At 44.7% G+C, this 11,739-nt stretch overlaps 1 long non-coding RNA gene across 1 annotated transcript; it reads right to left on the bottom strand.

The window, feature by feature from the left end:
• Positions 1–630: 630 nt before the first annotated feature.
• On the bottom strand, positions 631–2,259 carry LOC147996019 (uncharacterized). Its single transcript, XR_015670564.1, has 2 exons — positions 2,068–2,259; positions 631–1,134 (listed from the first exon to the last, which is right to left on the bottom strand). It is a non-coding gene; the product is annotated as an uncharacterized LOC147996019 (long non-coding RNA).
• Between the last annotated feature and the right edge of the window lie 9,480 nt (positions 2,260–11,739).

Genomic DNA, 11,739 nt, shown 5'->3' with positions numbered 1-11,739 from the left:
CACACTGCTCTGAGGTGCTACAAAGCCTCTTTGTGAGCTCTGTGCATTTTCCTGATGTGCTGGGATGGCCCAGGCGTGTAGCACCAATCACAGCACTGCCTCCTGCATAACCCGGAGGAGACCAGATCCTCACTGTTATGCAAGTTGTAAGTTTGTGTGAGCAGAAAACTGCAACTCTCCCATCAGGCAGCCGTCTGTCCATCCGTTTGACTCTGGAAAGGGATGAGAATTACAGCCTAGATTTGTAAGAGGGTCCCTCATCTTTTTCCAGAGTAGGCTACTGATTTGAGGAAACTTCCTCTCTGGAATCCTGGCTGAACTGAGCTCCATCAGGCTGGATGGAGCTAGAACAGTGTGAGGGCTAATGTGGACATCAGGGCCTCAGAGGCAGGTTTCAGGTCCAGTTCCAGGCCTTAAGACAAGCTGCCAAGGACACCTTTGCTACTGGGAAGGCACTCTGGGGTTCTGTTATGGGAAGAGAGCTCGCTATACTAGTAACACCCTGTGGGAATGTATTGAGTACCAGATGCTCATGGGAGTCCACTCAGTCCCTAGCACATGGCCCCTCCTGCAGCACAGAAGGGATGGCCTGTGGCTGTGTGAGAAGTAAAAACCTTCTGGGAAGCTTAGTTAGCTGAGAGATGTTTAGTGACAGTCAAAGTTTAGTGATTCAATGTTCGGGTTTCAATGACATTTATCCATTCTCTTATTCTGGGACATTTAGGTTGCTGTCTGTAAATAAACGGTGGGAAGCAAGGGGAGAAGTCGTGAGTTCTTGCCGCCGCCTGGCCACCTTGCACAGACGATTCTTTTTTTTTTTTTTTTTTTTCCGGAGCTGAGGCCCGAACCCAGGGCCTTGTGCTTGCTAGGCAAGCGCTCTACCGCTGAGCTAACTCCCCAACCCCACGATTCTTGACATATGGGAGGTCAAGCCGCTTGCCTTTCCAGCCTGACCTTCTCACACGGAGTTGTTCTTGATGTAGCACATTGGCAAACACAGACAGCATTGAAGGGAGACCAGCAAAGCTCCCTCAGTTGTTGGATCCCTCTCGCCAAACACAAAGGCTCATGAAGCCGCACAAGGATCAGGATCATCAGAGACGCTTGTCATGTTCTTTCCTGTGGCGGTCAACCCTGCGAAGGAAAAAGTGGGATGGAGAGCGAGGCGCCCCAGGCTTCTTCCTCGGAGAGTCCTGGTCTGTCATACACAGTAGATCTAAGATGGCTGCCGGGACGCGGGTGAGACACATAAAGGAACCGAGGCCAGGGTGGTGACTGCTTCCTCCATCCTCACGGAAGTTCTAACATGTTACTCCCCCACCGCCAACCTCCGCCACCTCCTTCTGAGGAACCTCATTTGTCAGGGCTTTCATTGGGGCATGGTGATGGTGTGGTGAGATATGATTGGCTGAGAACTTAGGGGCTTGGGACTGTGCTTGTGCGTCGTACTTGGTTCCCTCCTCCCATCATGGGTCCCAGGGATGGAGCTCGGGTTGCCAGCCTTGGAAGCAGGCATCTTTACCCACGGAACCTTGTAACTGGCCCAGAAATCACTCTTAAAAAAAAAAAAAATTCAGCTGGTTTTTTCATTAACGGACTGGCCAGTGGTCTGTTGTCTTGTATTCTTGTCTATGTGTAGTCTTAGTTGATATGATCTATGGTTTCCCGTGTTCCTGGAAACTGGAACTAGAAGCTAGAAAAGATTGCGGTTAAACAGAAACAAGAGCACTTCAGAGGGGCCGCGATGGCTACACACTTCATCACCTTCCTAGGTGGGATCATCTTAGGTATCTGACGTTTGAATCCTAAGATGGTGGTGGCGAAAGCTTGGAAAAACAGTTGGGACAGGGCAAATCTGTGGTTCCCCAGCAAAGCTCTACCTAATGGCTCCATCCATAGTCCTTGCTCGACCTGTTTGGTAGTTTCATGACTTGCTCAGCCAGAGGTTAAGTCTCAACTGTCCCCCTACCCAGAGACAAGATAAAGGACCCATTCCTTATTTGCAGTGGTAGACTTGGAGTGTATTGAGTTGTGAAGTTACCAAAGCAGGATATCCCCCACACGGACCTGCTCAAACAACAGAAATTCATTTTTTTCCCCCTCATGACCCTGGAAGATCTGAGTCCAAGGTCCAGGGCTGGCAGGGCTGGTGTTTTAGGAAAATTCTTCATGGCTGCGGTAGCTGGCATCTCATGGTGTCATGGTGTCCTTACATGGCCTCTCTTCGTGATCACACTCTTGATAATTGCTTCCTCCTCTGGGAAGTTCTCATGACCTGTAGCATTGCAAGGTCACCCCCTTTATGATTTCATTTCCTCATCATTGTGTCTTCCAAGACCCTTCCCCCCACAGCCATATAGAGGTTAAGGTCCCAACCTGTGAAACTGGCGAATTCTGGGACACAATTGTCTCCATTGCACAAATGTTTGTGTGTACTTGTGTGTACATCTCTTTATTTATTTAATTTTATTTATACAAGTACACTGTAGCTGTCTTTAGACACACCAGAAAAGGGCATCAGATCCCATTACAGATGGTTGTGAGCCATCATGTGGTTGCTGGGACTTGAACTCAGGACCTCTGGAAGAGTAGTCAGTGCTCTTAACCACTGAGCCACCTCTCCAGCCCAAACATCTCTTTAATAAGAGCAAATGAGACCCTCACTCCCTCTCCATGTGTCTCCTACCAACCTGTGGAGCTCATTTCTAATTGATTCAATGCTTAATTGTGTGTTCAAATAGTCCCACATTTGGTCAATCTTTTGAGATGTTTTATGTCTCCATAGTGTCTTTGCTAGCTCCCTGGCTTTTTGGCACCCGCTACCCACACTGCCCCCTGTGCCTCCCCCACCCCAGAGCCAAAGGAATGACATCTCTTCAGGGCTGGGCTACAATCTGGAGACATACAGACTCCTGTGCTCAGCAGGTCAGTAGAACCAGGGCTTCCTATAATCACAGCTGATGTTAGCATTCCCACTTTTGATTTAAGGAGGAGCCCGTTCTCTTTCGCCTTGGCTTTGTGTTTATAGCTTGTCTCTTACCCTTTAACTCTTGTTTGTGTTTAGGTTTGCTTGTTTTCTTCTGTGTGTATTGTGATGGTTTCTATGCTTGGCCCAGGGAATGGCACTATTAGGAAGTGTGGCTTTGTTGAAGTAAGTGTGTCACTGTGGGTGTAGACTTTAAGACCCTCATCCTAGCAAACTGGAAGCCAGTATTCTGCTAGCAGCCTTCAGATGAAGATGTAGAACTCTCAGCTCCTCCTGCACCATGCCTGCCTGGATGCTGCTATGTTCCTGCCTTGATGATAATGGACTGAACCTCTGAACCTGTGAGCCAGCCCCAGTCAAATGTTGTCCTTATAAAGAGTTGCCTTGGTCATGGTGTCTGCTCACAGCAATGGGAACCCTAAATAAGAAAATGCCCATTTCATTTACGTACTGATTTATTATACAACACACAAAAGAGTCTTGCTATTTACATAGTCTAATATTATTAATGCCAATAAAACTATTGGATTAAGCACTATTGTTTTGGATTTTAAAAGCATCTTTAAAATATCTGACTATGCTCATACAGTAAATATAATACGCCCCAAAGCGTTTCCGTTATTATTCATCTTTGCTTTTTCATATTTAAACATTCTATTCCACCTGAGCACACACACATGTGTGTGTCTGTCTGTCCATCATACATATGTATGTGAATGGTGAACAGCACACCTGTAGAGATCAGAACACAACTTTCTCTCCTCCCACCCTGTGAATCTTGGGATTGTCCCCACGAGGACATGGGGATCAAACTCAGATCATCAGATTGGGTTGCAAGCCCCGGAGGAGTAATTTTGTTTGCTTGCTTTTACATTAATAACGTGACACACAGTTAGAGCCATTTGGTTCTTTTAAATAACCTGCTAAGGTTAATTTTGGAGTTTGGATTAATTTGAACATGTAAGGCATTGAGTACACAGAGTAGAGGATACATGAAGTCTTGCTCCATTTGCTTCTGGAACTCTACCCATTGCTTGTCCCTCAGTCGGTCATCATTACTTTGTTTATTTTTTTCACATAGGTTATTTCCCTTGTGTTTCTTCTGGACATGCACACATGTATACATACACATTGGTCTAACTTTTTCTTTTCAATCTAATACTATCTCCTGGCCATCATTCCACATACCTCCCTGTTTCTTTTGCATGATGGTGTAGTCGCCCCGCTGTGTGGCTATGACGTGAAGAGTTATTCTAGGTTCCTGTCTGCGCACCACTGCTATCTTAAAGGGTGAATGACTTCTCCTTGAAAGCCATTTTAGAAAGAAAGATTTACTTTTTTTCTTTTTTTTTTTTTTTTGGTTCTTTTTTTCGGAGCTGGGGACCGAACCCAGGGCCTTGCGCTTCCTAGGTAAGCGCTCTACCACTGAGCTAAATCCCCAGCCCCCTTTTTTTCTTTTTTAATATTTATTTATATGTAAGTACACTGTAGCTGTCTCCAGACACACCAGAAGAGGGCATCAGATCTCATTACAGATGGTTGTGAGCCACCATGTGGTTGCTGGGAATTGAACTCAGGACCTCTGGAAGAGCAGTCAGTGCTCTTAACCACTGAGCCATCTCTCCAGCCCAGATTTACGTTTTTTAAATGTGTGTGTGTGTGTGTGTGTGTGTGTGTGTGTGTGTGTGTCAGAATGTATGTATGTGTTCCATGTGCATGCAGGTTTCTGTGGAAGCCAGAAGAGGATATCAAATCCCTTGGAAGTAGAGTTACAGTTTGGGGACCACCATGTGGGTGCTGGGAACCAAACTCAGGTCCTCTGCAAGAGCAGTCAATGCTCTCGGCTTCTAGACCACTGCTCCATCCCTGAGGGCCATTTCTGTATCTCTACTAGAAATATGTACAAGTTCCTACTTCTTTTCTTTTTCTTTCTAGAACTGAGGACCAAACCCAGGGCCTTGCACTTGCTAGGCAAGCGCTCTACCATTGAGCTAAATCCCCAACTCCAAGTGCCTACTTTTTCGTAGCTTCAGTTTCTGTCAATGTTACAATTAAGAAGCCACAGTTCAAGAGACTTCTAATGGACAATTGTCTAACTCTTATGAGACTAAGCTATTTTGTCAGTGTTAAAAGTTGTTTGACTCTTCTGTGAACTACTTGTTAGTTGACTAACAGGTTACTTATATATTGTATATTAGTTATACTAATTAGTTTACTAAGTTATAGCCTATTTTTTTTTTGTTTTATTTTTCAAGACAGGGTTTCTCTGTATAGCCATGGCTATTCTGGAACTTGATTTGTAGACCAGGCTGGTCTCAAACTTAAAGAAATCCCCCTACCTCTGCCTCTGCCTCTTCTTCTGTCTCTGCCTCTGCCTCTGCCCTCTAATGTATTTCTGGTAGCCATAGATATAATATATAATATGTAATATATAATATATGTAATATATATCAAATGCCAATCAAAATCAATAGGGAAATACAGAGCCCTCCCTCTTAAAGTTTGTCTAGCAGAAAGTTCTTGTCTATTAGAAAGCTCCTAATATTTAACTTTTCTCTATAGGTCCCATTGAATCAACTGGAGCATTTTGGCAACAACTTACCATCTTAATGTTTTTAGAATCTTGGCCAATCCCCTGGTTTCATTGGAACATGGTGTTAATGAAAGAAAGATTGCAGTTTGCACAGCCACATGTGCTATTGGCTACATGGGGAAGGCTGTTCCATGGCAAGTAGTGGGGCCCCCCCAGCTGTCTCACATGCAGACAGAGGTCTCAAAAGAATACTTTGTGGGGAGGGATGGGCTGTGGCGTCATCTCCAAATGTTGTCTACCCAGGGGGTGGGTGTCCCAGGTTGTGGCTCTTTAGGGGTCCAATGCTAAGTTTTGCATGGGAATTTCTCTATGAGGTCAGCAGCCATCAGCCAGACACATGTGCCAAGCAGGAAACGGAGCAGACCTTTGCTTTGTGCTCATCTCAAGCCAGATGCCTCAAATGGAGGGAGGTGAGCCTCCCCATGTGATCCCAGCCACAACTCTAACAGGGTGCAAAGTCCCTGTTAGTTATCTACTGTTGCATGAAAATTGTTCTCTAAAGGAGGGCTTAAGGAAGTAGACTGTTATCTCTCGAATTTCAGGAATTCAGGACTTGCTTGACGGGTGGATATTTCATGAAAGTGGTGAGGGTGTGAGAGATATCAGCCAAGACGTTGTTGTCCGATGACATGAGTGAGAACAGAGACCTACTTCCAAGAGAGTTTCTGTTTGACTTAACGTGTTCCTCTGTAATTTCCCTTGTTGGGTTTTAATCCGCAATATGATGAGGATTGAATCAAAATGTCATCTTTGGAAGTGCTTAGTCATGGGGGTGGAAGTCCTTCACCTCTCTTACTATGCAAAAATATAAAGTCATCCGCCTCTGACCCAGGAAGGGAGTCCCAACCAGACATTGACGTTTCTAGCACCTTGACAGTGGTCTTCCTAGTCTTCAGACATGGAGGAAAGCCAGTAGTCCGGGTGTGTTTGTCATAGAAGCCTGAAGGGACTCACATGGCTGACAAGTTGGTGTTGGCTGGTAGCAAGGCTCTCCGCTCTATTCCAGTCATTGCAGTATCTTCATAGGGTGTCTGATTTCCTGAGTGAGACTTGAGAGAGATTGAGTGTGTGTGTGTGTGTGTGTGTGTGTGTGTGTGTGTGTGTGTGTGTGTGTGGTGCTGCATTGCTTTTTAAGATCTAGTCTTAGCATCACTCACCTTCCCTTGTTTCTATGGTCTATTAGAAGCAGGTAAAATCCGGCTCATAGTCAGGAGGAGTTAGCCTTATCTTTAGAAGGCCAATGTCACAAGGAATTTATTCACAAACACTTTTTTAACTCAGCACAGACTCTGCAGCTATGGTGCTTTCCCTCTTGAAAGCAAAGGGTACCCCAGCCTACCCCTCCCCGCCCCCGCCCCCACCCCCACCCAACTGCTGAGGCATGTCTACCTCTCCGGTAAACCTCAACACAGAAATTAAGAGGCATACTACACATCATCTTGGAGATATAATCCAGATTTAATAAATTGTGGATTAATTTAATCCAGAATTGGGGTGATTCCATGAGGTGCCTGAGTCCTGAAATAGTCACTCTGTAAGGCAAAAGTGGGCGAGGATATTGTCACGTAGAAGGAGCTGGTGAACTACGGTTGGCAGGTCATTTGCTTGTCTATGCAAATAGTTTTGATTAAAAGAGTCCTGCTCACAGGTGTGCTGTCGTCTGAGTCAGCACTGAGCATTTGAGCTGTAATGACTTAGGTGTGTCTGTAATGACTTCTCCTCTCAAGTGTATGGTGACAGAGTCAATGAAGCTGGATGTACTGGAGAGGCATACTCATCTCTAAAGGAACAGAAAAGGGATTTAAATTTATTAGAGTAGTTTACAGAATGTGGTCTGGGTAGTCCAATAGTGGCCGGCTCACACTGAAAAGGATATGACTCTGACTGACAGTTGTGGTCCATGAGGCTGGGTGTCACGGCAGCCCCAGTCCACCACTAGAGTTCTAGAAGATTCCTGGAGAGTGGCTGGCTTCAGTCTACATCAGAATCCTGGAAAAGTTGATTCTAATACTAGTGAAGGAATATTTTGGCAACACAGTAGATGAACTTGCCGTGAGCATGTGGGCAAGTAGGCAAAACAGTTTCCTTTTTCCTCATCCTTTTATCTGTGCTGCCACCAGAGAGTACTGCCCTCATTTAGGGGGAATCTTTCTGCTTCAAATAATCTGATCCAGAAAATCCCTCACAGGAGTGTTCGGAGCTTCAGTTTTGATTCCAGATGCAGTCAGTTGACAACCAAGGTTAGCTCTCACCCTGGGTATTATCTACTTTCTAAAAAAAAAGCTTGATGCTAGGCTTGGTGGTGTGTAAGGAGTGGTTCTGATGCTCTGGTCAGGAATCGGCATGTGAACACTGAAGGTCCTGTTCCCCAGTTGGTTCTTGATCGATCAATAAAAATGCTAGAGGCCAATGACTGGATGGAAGAGTTGGAACTTCCAGGTTCCCACAGGCAGGCTAGCAGATGCAGCAGGAGGAGAGCATCCCCCATGCTTTGGAGGGAGAGAGCCACCGAGCATGTGAGACTTGACCTGGGGTAGCAGGTGGGAAATTAGAAATTAGAAACATAACTAAGCTGAGGGCAGATTTAGGGTGCTGAGTAGGAGAAGGTAACTGGGCAGCTGAGCTGATGGTAGATTTAGAGTTGAGCTGGGAGTGAAGAGAAGGGCACACTAGCTGAGAGAGACTTAGAAGAGTCCGGTCATTGAGCTAAAAGCATATTAAAATTAAGCTAGTCTCTCTCTCTCTCTCTCTCTCTCTCTCTCTCTCTCTCTCTCTCTCTCTGTGTGTGTGTGTGTGTGTGTGTGTATGTGTTTCATCCATGGATCCAAGGGAACTTGGATAGGGCTGGTAGTGTGGTCCGCTTGGAGCTTGAGGAGGGGTATTAGAGACTACATACAACAGTGGTGCATACTTTTAATCCCAGCACTTGGGAGGCGGAGGCAGATAGATCTCTATGAGTTTAAGGTCAGCCTGGTCTACATAATGAGTTCTAGGACAGCCAAGGCTATAGAGAGAAAGACCCAGTTTCAAAGAAGAAGAAGAAGAAGAAGAAGAAGAAGAAGAAGAAGAAGAAGAAGAAGAAGAAGAAGAAGAGGAAGAGGAAGAGGAAGAGGAAGAGGAAGAAGAAGAGGAGGAAGAAGAAGAAGAAGAGGAAGAAGAAGAAGAAGAAGAAGAAGAAGAGGAAGAAGAAGAAGAAGAGGAAGAAGAAGAAGAAGAAGAAGAAGAAGAAGAAGAAGAAGAAGAAGAAGAAGAAGAAGAAGAAGAAGAAGAAGATAGGGGGTGGTGGAAAAAGGCTTGTGTTGTGGGAAACAAGTGGGAAAAAGAACTTTCCTTCTCTGTATAATGAGTAGTACTAGATGTACATATCTAGAAACCTAATAGAATATTAACGCATTAAATAACTATTTTCAGCAGCACAGGGCCAAAGGTTACAATTAAGGTGAGCCTTTCAGTCATCCGCACTCTGTTAGAGACACATGCCTATTCCATCACAAGGAAGAGACACCAGTCAGTGGTCTCACTGGACTGAAAACACAGATGTTGGGGTTTAGGGAGGAAGGGAGGGAAGGAGGGAGATGTCTTAGGGTTCCATTGCTGTGAAGAGACACCATGACTAGGGCAACTCTTATAAAGGACGACATTTAATGATTTATTTTTATTTTATGTGCATTGGTGTTTGCACACACATCTGCATGATACAACATGCCCGTGTGTCAGAGCCCATGGAACCAAAACTATAGACAGCTTTAAGTCACCATGTGGGTGCTGGGAATTGAACCCGGGTCCTCTGGAAGAACAGCCAGAGTTCTTAACCTCTGAACCATCTCTCCAACCCTAAAGGGAAACATCTCATTGGATCTGGCTTATAGTTTTAGAGGTTTAGTCTACAGAAAGCTTGACAGCATGGGGGCAGCATGATCCTGGAGAAAGAGCTGATAGATCTACATCTTGATTCTCAGGCAGCAGAAGGAGACTGTAGTGTGAGATTAGGAGACCTCAAAGCCTACTCCCACAGTGACACACTTCTTTTAACAAGGCCACACCTACTCCAACAAGACCATATGTCCTAATAGTGCCATTTCCTATTGGTCAAATATTCACCTGCATCAGTCCTTGGCGGTTTCCTATCTAAACCATCTCTGGGGAGCCAACTCTGGCAGATCATCTTTATTGGTTCTCTCTTGAGGTAAGCAGAGGGGGAAGAGCAGGCAGCAGTGAGACTTGGTCTTGTGAGATATTTAGGGTTTCCTTTTTTATATAGGGGTTACCTGTCTTAAGTCTAAGTTACTTTGCAGTGTTAGCTGACCTGCCTGAGTTCCTCTAAGGCCAGAAACTTCAGTCTCTGGTGTTTAGTACCTTAAAGTAAAACAGCTGGGGATTAAGTAAAGGGATTTATTGCTGGTGCTCCTTTCTGTGGTGAATCAGTCAGAAGCCTCTCTGGCTAAGCTGGTTAACTCTTTGTGAACCAGAGAGGAAGGGAAGAAAAGAATTAAGATGCTTTATACAGTCAAATATGCACAGACACATACATGCAAACATTCATACATCCACACTCTGGCTGGGCCAGACCCTCTGTAACAATCAACACCACAAGTTATTCATGCATGCTTACATAATATACCCTACACATAAACATATAGACAAAAAAACATACACATTTGGATGGATGGATGGATGGATGGGTGGGTGGGTATGTGGATGGATGGATGGATGATGGGTGGATGGATGGATGGGTGGGTGGGTGGGTGGATGGATGGATGGGTGGGTGGGTGGATGGATGGGTGGATGGGTGGGTGGATGAATGGATGGATGGGTGGGTGGATGGGGCAAAACTCCCCAAGCCAAACCATCCAACCAACAGCTTCATTTCTTTTCTCTGGTCTTTTATACTTTCTTAAACAAAAAGTTCTTTAGAAAATTACCTACAATAGCATGTAGATAAAATGTTACACAGAATGGAGTGACAGAAGGATGTTAATATTCAGTTCAAAGCAGTGTTTGATTATAATATGCTCATTGTAAGTTCCGCCACAGTTTTTACAGGGTCTTGCCTTATTTTAGTGCACACCCGTGGCTTTATCCTTGCACCTGAATGTTTTTTTTCTTGAGCGCAAATTTGTCCCAAGTCTATTTGTCTTTTTAGTGTAATTATGAAAGGTCCCTGTATTCCTTATTATGCAGCCTTTACTTACTATTCTGGGGAGTGGGCAAATTCTAACTTTATTACATCTTTCTAGCTACTAAGACCATCTCAAACTTTCTTCCTAAAATTATTTGAATTGAGTCAGGAATCCTATAGAATTATTATCTATCTGTCTATATGGCATCACTACCAAACAGTACATACCAAACAGTACATTTTCATAGATCTGCAGATATCTGCTCAAAAGGGAGAGTCAATAGCTAGCGATTGTTATATATTTAGTAATACCAGGAAAAGCGTATCGATAGTAGGAATCTTTCCTCAGATGTAATGTAGTCAGCTTTGCCTAGAGAAGCAATTCCATCATAGGCGTTAGTCCATGGTTGACCCAGCTCAGGAAAATCACCTGCCAGCTCTTAGCTTCTCCTAGGTGGCTCTGGCAGGGAGGCTAAAGTGGAATCTACATAGCAAAAGAACTCAGAACTGCAGGGTTCCCATGAAATCTCCAGTTAAACCAAGCTCTGTAGGACAAGACACCACAAGACCTGTCGATGAAGCCACAACTGTCAGGGAAGAAACTTTCCAGGAGCCAGGAAACTGAATGGCCACGGAGCTCACGAGGGGTCGAGAAAGTCTGGATTTTGTTTTTACTGATTAATTTTGTTCTTTGATAATTTCATGCACATCTATAATATATGCTGATTGTTACTGTTTACACTGTGGTGGTTTGAATGAGATGTTCCCCATAGTCTCAGGCATTTGAATACGAATATTGAATATTCCCAGTTGGTGGCACTGTTTGGTCAGTTTAGGAGGTGTGGCCTTCTGAAAGGAAGCACGTGGTGGGGGTGGGCTTTGAGGTTTCAAGTTCTCTGCCTTTCCTAGCTAGTTCTCTTATTTCCTGCTTGCAGTTAAAGAGGTGAGCTCTTGGCTGTAGCAGCTGTCATGATTTCCTGCCAAGGCACACTCTCATCCATCGGGAACCGTAAGTCCAAATCCATTCTTTCTTCTGTAAGT

The sequence above is a fragment of the Rattus norvegicus genome, chromosome 2 (assembly GCF_021556685.1).
Source record: "Rattus norvegicus strain SHRSP/BbbUtx chromosome 2, alternate assembly SHRSP_T2T, whole genome shotgun sequence".
NCBI lineage: Eukaryota > Metazoa > Chordata > Mammalia > Rodentia > Muridae > Rattus > Rattus norvegicus.
The sequence above is the reverse complement of the archived record's forward strand: the minus strand, read 5'-3'. Positions and strand labels throughout refer to the sequence as shown.